Source organism: Lactuca serriola, chromosome 9 (genome assembly GCF_051521515.1).
Source record: "Lactuca serriola cultivar US96UC23 chromosome 9, Lser_US96UC23_V15, whole genome shotgun sequence".
NCBI lineage: Eukaryota > Viridiplantae > Streptophyta > Magnoliopsida > Asterales > Asteraceae > Lactuca > Lactuca serriola.
Window position 1 is genome coordinate 5,751,616 of NC_136416.1, and position 10,959 is coordinate 5,762,574.

At 28.3% G+C, this 10,959-nt stretch overlaps 1 pseudogene; it reads right to left on the bottom strand.

Moving 5' to 3' along the window:
- Nucleotides 1-8,268: 8,268 nt before the first annotated feature.
- LOC145073235 (nuclear transcription factor Y subunit B-1 pseudogene) lies at nucleotides 8,269-9,258 on the bottom strand (annotated as a pseudogene).
- Between the last annotated feature and the right edge of the window lie 1,701 nt (nucleotides 9,259-10,959).

A 10,959-nucleotide genomic window follows, 5' to 3' on the forward strand; every position in this document is an offset into this window, starting at 1 on the left:
AAATATTATATAAAACATGTGTTGCTAGTAATTCTGATAGAATACATTTATACATGCTTTAGAATGTATATGCGTATAGAAGAAAAGACTATGATTTAAGTGCATTCTGTAATGTATTCTGTTAGATTTTATTTATATAAATACATTCTGTTAGAATGTCTTTTGAGAATATTTGTTAATAACAAGTATATTTGTTTAACTGGTAATACTAATGAGTAATGTATCTTATTCTTTCAAAATTGCACGGAGAAGGAATTCAATATTGATCATACAAGAGAAATATTTGGAATCGAGCTCAACAAAAAGCATATATGTGAAGATCAAGTAGATTATATGGACTACTGAAGAAGATCAAGTGTATTTGTTTAATAATTGTATATTCAAGAATGCTATTTTTTAAGGATTATATTCATTTTTGATGATATTCTGTTAAAATATGTATAACTATATTAAAATGTATAAATATATTAGTTTGTAAGAATATGTATGAATTTGTATTTTATTTCGAATGTGTATAAAGAATAAAGTCATAGACCCAACTTGGATGTATATGAATAATATCTACAATTCTTAAATCAGGTTAATTATCAAAAATATCTGCATCGGAAATATATGCTGCTAGAATAAAATTGAAAATATATTTATTAGTTTATGGTTGGCATTCTATCATTCTGACAGAATAAAATCGTATTTTTAAATTTTAATTAATTTAAAAATATTCAGATTTTTAAAAATAAAGGAATCAATTAACCCTAAAAATACGAAAATTTCCTTTTTTTAATATGGGTTAATTGACTAAAATGTCCTTATGCTGAAATTTGTGTGATTATATGGTACATGTTACCATATTGTATTGTTGTAAAAATCGGTCTAGACGACCAATTAAAATCGGGGATTAACCATTAGGCGGTCTTCAACCGAATAGGATTAAGGCTAATCGGTCGGTTTAATTGGGTTTGGTCAAAGGGGGTCAAAGTCGAAGCTAGGTGGTTCTAATCGGTCCTAGGTGGCCAAATCGACCAAATTTTCAAATTTTCAAATTTTTTAATATTAAACCAAAATTTTCAAAATTTCAAAAGTTCATGGTATTTCAATGTTCAACTAATATATAAAAAAAAATTAATTTTTTTTAAAGTTTTTCTCTAAAATTTCTATGTTTTTAAATACATAAATACCCAAATTTACTTATTTTCTTAAGATATATTAAAATTTGAATAACTTTTCTTATTAATTGGATGATAAATTGTTGTACTTGTTAAACATATTATTAAATTTTTATGCTTATTTATTTATATTATTACAACTAAAGTTATATTTATAAATTTTTGAATAATTTTCTTAATAATTAATGGTATCCGATTAATCCTCCGATTAATCCCCGCCTAACCGATTAATCCCTAGACCACAGTCCACCGACTAGCTAACGTTTAACGTTTTCTGCAACCTTGCCTTATTGTAATATCATAGACCCTCAGATCATGACATTTGCTTCTATTCCATCTGGTAGTCAAGATTTGTGCATTCTGACACACAATAGTTAGTAAAAACAAAATACACGCCTTCCACAACCTCCCAATCCCAACATCAAAATATGAGCAAGGCCCAATTTATTGCATTATTCCGACAATTTAGCCAATACTTGCAAGAAATGCAACAATGTTATAATAACTTACTGGGGTCCTCTCTTGCAAACTACCAACCAATAACAATTAATTCCACAATTTCATTTCAATCCCAATATGTTTGCAACAAATACTTCTACCCCAAAAAAACCAAGGAGATCGAGAAGACCGCGGAAGGTGATGATGGCGAATGTTAATATTTTGTTTGTACCATTTGAACGATGTTTGTTGAATATTTGTTATCATTTTGGTGGCATCTCATTTTCTTATGTACAAAACTTGAATTTGAACAATGTGCGTTGAATGTTGGTAATATTTATTGAATGTTTCTTATTGTGAATATATGTTGCAATGCAAATTGTCTGGATATGTTAAGAAAATAGGAATGGTAAATAACATAATTATTATAATCTAAAAAAACATATAGTGGCTATACCAATGACATGTCGTCGGTAGAGGTCATAACTACAAAAACGGGATTGACATATACCAATGACATGTCGTTGCTATAGTTCACGGTTAAAGAAGTCGTTATTTACTATTCTCGACGACATGCCATCACTATAGGTGGTACCTGTATCGAAGATATATCGTCGCTATAGGTGGTTACACACGATATGTTGTCGATAAAGGTAATAATAAATCTTTTGTTTTTCGAAAACCAATACCAACGGATCCTTTACAGCTGACTTGTCATCAGTGTAGGGGTATCTGTCATGATGAGATCTATCTCGATGACTTTTTCAACTTTTAACTACAGAAAAATACCGATGAAATCTCAATATAGGCTATCCTAACGACATGTCGTCGACTTTGGGACAAAAATAGCCGTCGACATATATATATATATATATATATATATATATATATATATATATATATATATATATATATATATATATATTATAAAAGAAACATTTTTCCTTTCATCATATCCATCTGAAACTCCCATGCATTTTTCCTTTCACCACATTCATTTGAAACTTCCATGATTATTCAATGTCTTTCTAGTAATAATTATAAGTTGGTTAATAAGGTTAAATAAATATCAAACCTAAAGTGTAGTCATATATAAACTAAATTTTAATATTAAAATAATATCTTTACTTTTACTTATAAAGTTATGTTTTTTTCTAACTTTTAACATGTTATACTTAATTTATTGGTTTTAATATAGTATTCGATGTAAACCATTATCATTTTAAAGATACAATTTTGGAACAATTTGTATAAAATACTTCAATTATTAATTTAAATATAACATTACATGGTCAACTTAAATATAAATTTTAGTTTAAGTTAAACAACCCAAAAAATATTTTGTAAATAGTTAAAAGTGATAAATTGTAGTGTCTTTATAATAATGAGTATAAGTTGGTTAATGCAGTTAAATAAATATCAAAACTAAAGTGTAATCATAAATAAACTAAATTTCAATTTTAAAATAATATATTTACTTCTACTTATAAAGTTATGTCTTTAACTTTTAATATATTATACTTAACTTATTAGATTTTAAATTTTGTTGTATGTAAACCATTATTAGTTTAAAGCTACAACTTTTGAACAGTTTGGACAAAAAACTTAAATTATTAATTTAAATAGAAAAAACATCATAAATGGTCCATGTGGTTTCTCAAAATCTGAAGTTTAGTCTCCATGGTTTAAAAACGTCATAGATGGTCCCTTTGTTTTCAAAACTTTTGACGATTGGTCCTTATTGCTAACTCCGTTAATTTGTCCGTTAACTAAAGGGCATTTTCGTCATTCCACGATCACAGGGACCATTTATGATGTTTTTTCTCTTATTTAAAAATAAATAAAAAAAAGAAAATAATAAACAAAGGGTCTCTCTCTCTCTCTCTCATTAACTTCTCAAATCTAGAACCCAATCCCAATTAATGTCATCAGATGTTTAGAACCATAAGCATTGTTAACCCCTTTCCTCTCTTACATCGTCTGCTTGTTTGTTGTCCCTCATTCCATCTGGTCAATCGTAACTAACCCTTTCCTTATCTTAGACAGATCATAGCTTTCAAGGATACTCGTATTTCCTTTAATCGAGTTGCATATGTGTAAATTAAAGTCATAATGTTCATTCGGTACCTGATTTGGAGAAGACATCTTCGTTTAGGTCTACTTCTTCATCTCTTCCGTTGGCTATCTTACCGTCATAGCTTTGATTTCCATGGAAAAGAGCTAGAAACAAATGAGCAACCCTATTTGCTAAATCCCTTCACCAGATGCATCGATGTGTGCCTCTACTCTCAATTGAAGAAGACGATGGCAATAGCCGGTACTCAGACCAGAAGATGATCGTGTTCCAAAGGATTTAACCTCTGAGGTTTTCCTGAAATCGGTAAGAGAACCGAAGACACCATCGATTCACCTTTGATTTGTAGGTGATTGCAACAGTGCAATGTTTTGGTTCTATCATTTCACCGAACACTTTATGTGCATAGCTCGTCTGATAATTTATTATGAATGAATGCACGACGATTCAGCCATAACTTAGTATATGAAATCCAACAGATAACAGGGGAAGTGTAGGGATGAAGATTTGAAATTGAAGAGATTAACAAACAAGCTTTTGTTAATTAGAGAAATGAATAAATGTTTCTATTTTGTTGATAATCGGGTCGGAGAAAGATCGAATGGTTTTTAGAGAGAGAGATCGAGTTAGGCATCTTGGAGGTACAATGGTTTGTTGGTTGTCTCAAAAAAAATGTAGAGATATGGGTGGTGACGGTAGAATTAGGCGGAGGAGATCGAGTGGTTTTTAGAGATGGAGAGAGAGAGAGAGAGAGAGAGAGAGAGAGATGGGACCCCCTTTTTGCATATTATTTAATTTTATTATTTAGTTCTTTTTTAAATAAAAAAACATCATAAATGGTCCCTGTGATCGTGAAAAGACGAAAATGCTCTTTAGTTAACGGAGAAACATAACGGAGTTAGCAATAAGGACCAATCGTCAAAAGTTTTGAAAGCACAGGGACCATCTATGATGTTTTTAAACCACGGGGACTAAGCTTCGGATTTTGGGAAACCACAGGGACCATTTATGATGTTTTTTCATTTAAATATAACGTTACAGTATCAACTTAAATACACATTTCAGTTCCACTTAAAAAACAAAAGAATATTTTGTAAATAGTTAAAATGATAAATTACAGTGATAAATGCAAAAACTAAATTGTAATATCAATTTAACTAAAATATTTCCTAAAGATATTTTTATAATCATTAAAAGTTTTCAAATAAGTAGCTTAAAATAATTTACAATAACAATAATTAAAAATAATTCTATATAAATGATTATATTGCTACCTTTAAAATAAAAAAACAATGTTCGATGTTTTAAAAATTATAATGATAGAAATTAAAACATTAAGCAAATAAATTTTAAAATAACAACAACTATAAATAACATTAAAGCATCTATTATATTTAATTTTATTTATGTGTAACTCGTGGGTAGAAGTCATTCAAACGATTGACTAAACTAAAATCTTAAAATCTCATATTATATTTCTATTTATAAAATTATGACTTTAACTTTTTAGAATATTATCGTTAATTTATTACTTTAAATATGTTGTCGTATGATAGGAATTATCATTTTAAAGTCACAATATTTGTATAATTTATGAGTTGATGCAAAATAGTTAAATTATTAATTTTAATATAATATTAAACAATTAACTTGAATCAAAATTACATTTAAACTTGAAAAAAATCGAGAGACTGTTTTATAAATAGTTAAAGATTATAGATTATAGTGTTAAACCTAAATTTTAATCCTAGATTAAAAAAAAAAAACCATAAAAGTATTTTTTATAATCATTAACAATTTTCAAATAAATAGCTTAAAAATAACTTACAATAAGAATAGTTAAAAGTAATATTATATAAAAAACTATAATATTTTCTTTAAAAATAAAAACAATGTTTTTTGTTTTAAATAACTAAAATCATAAAAACTAATAATATTCATCAAATAAATTTTAAAAACATTAAATTTCTGAAACCAAATTAAAATAATTAAGAGTTTCGAAGTATATTACTTTAAATGACTTAGAACAATAATAGTTATAAGTAAAATTATATACAAAAATTATATTGTTGAATTTAAAAACCAAAACAATCTTTGATGTTTTAAATAATTACAATGATAGAAATTAAAATCTTAAGCAAATAAACATTTTAAAATTAATTAATCATAACAACAGTCATAAATATCATTAAATCATATCTTATATTTAAATTTATTAATAAGTAACCTACAGATAGACGTCATTAAGACATTTATGATTATACAATTTTAAAAGCTATATACATTATCATATAATTCAAAACAAACAATGGTTATACCAACTTATTATAAGATTTATTATATAAAAGCTAATAACAACGTCATTGATATATTTAAAAAACATATATTTGTAAAAATTTCAAATATGTTGTTGTATTCTGCGCAACGCGCAGTTATTCGCCTACTATATATATATATATATATATATATATATATATATATATATATATATATATATATATATAGAGAGAGAGAGAGAGAGAGAGAGAGAAAGAGAAACAATATTTGTGTGAGAACTCGAGAACTCCTAATCCAACCAATTTTTTTTCGAAACCAATGCCACCATTGGACTCGAAAATGCAACGCTTAAGCCGAATCTAGGCTGATAAATCAAACTTTTTTTTGTTGAAGTATACATATATGCGCATCTAATTGTTCATATATACAAATTTCAATATTCATCAAATATATCCTTCATACAAAATTTTTCCTTTTTACAGGAAATATATATATATATATATATATATATATATATATATATATATATAGAGAGAGAGAGAGAGAGAGAGAGAGAGGGGGGGGGGGTTTAAATGTGGATTTACATCTATTGTGCGGACGTATGAACAATATTATTATGTGAAAAATGACAAATAAAATATATTGTTTGATAATATGAATACGTTCAATCTTACATAATTATTGTCATTATCACACATTCTTACTAACTAAATCGTCTATAAGGTTTTATAAACTTTTTATTATTATTCTCATTCTATCAGAATGTTTATTGAATTATGTGTATATGTGTATGCTTGTATTTATGCATGCATGTATTTATGTATGTAGTGTGATATATGCAACCAAAATAAATTTGAACAAGATGCTTTATAGATAAATTGAGTTTCAGAAACATATTTTCAACACTACCAAAGTGGACTCCTTTATAAATACATGAGGTTGCCACTTATAGGTAAAAATATTTGTTGGTTCATATGAAAAGGAGATATATAGACCTTGGATTAACAGATTCTAGATGTTGGTAAAATGATACGAATGGGTTTTAAATAGACCCAAAATATATCAGCAAACCAGTGAACACAATCTTGCTTTGTAAAGAAATTCATCTAAAGCTTGTGAATCGTAGGGGAAGTAACTTTTATATATATTCGATTAATAACCATCTTTAATCTAGTCGTTGATTTCTGGTTTGCTCACAAATTTGGTTCTAACTTAACCTCATTCCTAATGACCTTTTTTGTTTTGAATGACAGACCATACTTCAAAGTCGAAGCTTGTGGAAATTAAATGACGGGTCAACCCATGGTTGAAGCTTGTCGAATGCAACCTGAAACCACTCTATTTTTTAGTGTTTACCCTTAGACCATCTTGATGGTGGTTTCATAGTGGCCTAATGTATGTTAATGTTTCAAGTCCAATAAATAACTTATTTTTAAATTTAATTGTATATCTTGTTTTCTGGAAAGGAGGTCTAGCTAAATAATTTAAAACGTGTTTCAAAGAAACTAAAGTTCAATGGGGAAAAGTGTTTGCATGCAGTTGGGGATTTTGATGACAGAGATAAATAAAGTGTGTCCAATTCCCATGATCCCATCTAGGTTTCACAAGAACCCTAACTCCAAAAGACATTTACTGTACTATGTACCTATAAACTATAGCCTACCACCGAAATTGATTGGCGCTAGCTGTCTAAATGATATATGGTTTTTCAAAATGCTAGCTAATACATGTATCTTATGTTTATATTTTAATTTCCACTGGAAGTTGTTTAATGAATCCCTAATAATAATAAGTTAATAAGCAGACAACAAAAGTTTTATATATTGATATGGTTTTCTCGGGTCTTTAAAAGATATTATTGTATCTCAATTGGATTTTTTTCTATGAAGAGCAAGTTTATATACCAAAAAGATATATAGTATTTTGGGTCGAAAGTCCCATGTTCTTCTAAGATTACGGTTTTTGTATTATGTAATCTTAGCAAGCAGCATATGACAATAGAAAACAATCAAGCAGAATAACGAATAAAGTTGAATTGGTGACGAAAGTCAAACTATGCATCTATGTAACTCATTTGGTAGCATTTGGAGTTCATGGGTTCAAAATTCTATGGTAACGAGGGATTTGGGCGCGAAACCCTAAAGACTAAAGTCCATGTCTATAGAGTTCAAACATGATTGAAGCACGTCATTTATTGATGCAGTTCATTAAAGAAAACGCATGAATGAGCATGGAAACATTAGCCTAAAATATTGTAAATCTGATGAAATTCATCCAAAAGCTAGTTAAACTTCGAAACTTAATTATCACATCATGTTGATAGAAACTCAAATATGTTCATAGAATACACTAGCAATTATACGGTACAAAAACCCCAGGATCCACAAATTAAGGCACACCATGAGATGGAATTTTGTTATTATCTTTTATGGGGGGCCATTTTCTAACTGTTGATGTAAATTGATATAGAAAGACATATATAGCAAACTGAAGATCAACTAAAGCTTCCAAATCCATGTACTTTCTCTTCGGTTTCTTTGTTTGCTTATTCGCAGTTGAGATAACCGTAAGTTTGTGTCATATCATCTATCATACAAGTATTTAAATCCATCTAAAAACGCCTAAATTTTCCAACCATAAAAGTAGCAGCATGAACCCTAAAATCTATTTCGTTTATCGATAACGCTGAATTTGAAAAGATTCGGTGATGAGGAAACAGTAGCTTTTTGAGGAACTTGATTACCTGTAGATCTGTAATTAGATGAAGTTTCTTGATGAGCATGACGAAGATGATCTTTCTCTTCATTACTACTGCTGCTAGCCCCTTTTTGGTTGGCCCTTTCACCATCGAGCTCCCTAATCTTATGCAAATACCTCTTTAATGGTTCTGCATAATCATCAAACCCTAGATTCATCATCGCCCAACTAACATCGTCTCCGTTGACAGTCTTTCTCTTCTCTTTGCGACAATGATCCGAAGCTTCTCCTGTCACAAAGCTAATGAACTCTGAAACACATTCTTGCATGGTTTCTTTAGCTTCTTTAGAGATCTTTGCATTTGGTGGGAGGATTTGCTTCATGATACGGCCTACATTAGCTATTGGTAGCAGTAGATCTTGTTCTCTGATCACATGGCCATGATGTTCTTGAGAAGCAGCAGTACTAGTGCTAGCATCATGATACGTGAAATTTAACACTTCTCTACCTGCTGGATTACCTCCTATATTATTGTGAACCATATTGGTTAAACTAAATCTTGATCCTCTAAAACACAGACACGTTGCCCTTTTATATCAATTAGTCCCCCATGTTATGTACGAAAGTAAATTGTATCTACATACCATCACCTGTAATGGATTCTGTCTTTTTTTATTAAAAGATCTATCCAGAAGAGCGTGCAGTCTCAATCGTTAAATTTTTTAAAAATATATATATAGAGTGTCCTGACGTTATGGAGTGTCGACCCACCACTAGCTAAAACCTAATCTATTACCACTAATAACGACTACTCACGACAATTTCATATCAACGGTTGAGATTTATAGAATAAAATAGCATAAAATTGTCAACTGGAACTAAAATATAGTAAATTTGATAAAAATGCCAGCATCTCATTAGTAAAAGTTTTAGAAATGATGCAAGTAAGGTTACTTTTTGATAATTGATTCAAATTAGAAGGACGGGTTTATAAAAAATGTATGCCCTTGAAAAAGGAGGAAAACGACTTGCAATATCATCCAAGTTATAGATGGTCCCCGCTAGTTAGGTCAGTAATTAATTTGTAATTTTGGTAATGGTGTCAATAATTATTGGATTATAAAGAGTTTAAAAATGCTTTTGATATTGAGGAGAAGCACGTGTCCACCTCGTAACATGAGTGCTATCAAACAAAACCTAAAAAGAATTGATTAAAGTATCGCAAACTATTGGCTTGCTAAACTTAGGTTGCCAGGATTACCTAATCTTAGGTTTAACACTTGTGTCACCTCTATCCTTGATGCAAAATATCTCCACGCCTACTGAAATAATAGAAACATTTACATTAAAGTAAAATGGAGTGTTTTTAAGTCAATTCCATTATTAATCATCTGAGTTTTTTAAATTAATAATTAGAGTATAATTAAAATTTGACACACACATATTATCAATTAGTTTTTACCGAGCACTATTTTTGCCAATTAGCTTATAAATTAGCATCTAGTTTTTCAATTAACGATTACTTTTTCAGCTATCAACTAAACTTTTAGTTAGTTTACCAAATAAAACCCAAACATTTTTTAAATATTAGTAAGTGTTTCGGTGTTCTATATGAAACAATATTGTTGTATAATATTAATTTTGGTTTGTAAATTCATATAATAAATATTTATTTGAAGATTAATAAATTATAAATTTTGTTGAGATTGTTGTTTCAAATAAAGACATCATAATTGTTAAATTATATTTATATTTAACCGTATAAGATATATTTTGTTTCAAATAAAATAAAATAATTGTTAAGACTTTACTGTTAAAAAAAAATTTAGGACTTTCGTGTCAATCGATAAAAATATTAGGACTTTAGTTTATATATACATATATTAATCGTATAAGATAATTGTTAAAAGTATGGATATGATTTATTTATTAACTAGGTGTAAGACCCATGTATTATATGAGTTTAATTAAAAAAATAAATATGAAATTTTAACAATTTCAAAAGTTTGAATTTATAAGAAAAATGAGAAAAAATTTAAATTATTATAATTAATGAGACTTTAATGTATTGAATATATTAAATATATAAACCCTTTTTAATAAATACTTTACATATGTGGAATTTATAATAAATACTTTACATATATACTACCTTACACATTAAATATGGAATTTTAATTTAATAAAATAAAAAATACAATAAAATGACAAGTGGAAAATAGAAAATTTAAAAATTCTAGAAAATGTCATGTGTCCAAATGAAAAAGAAGAAGACATGTGGCAAAAAACCTTCATTTATTATAGGAGAAG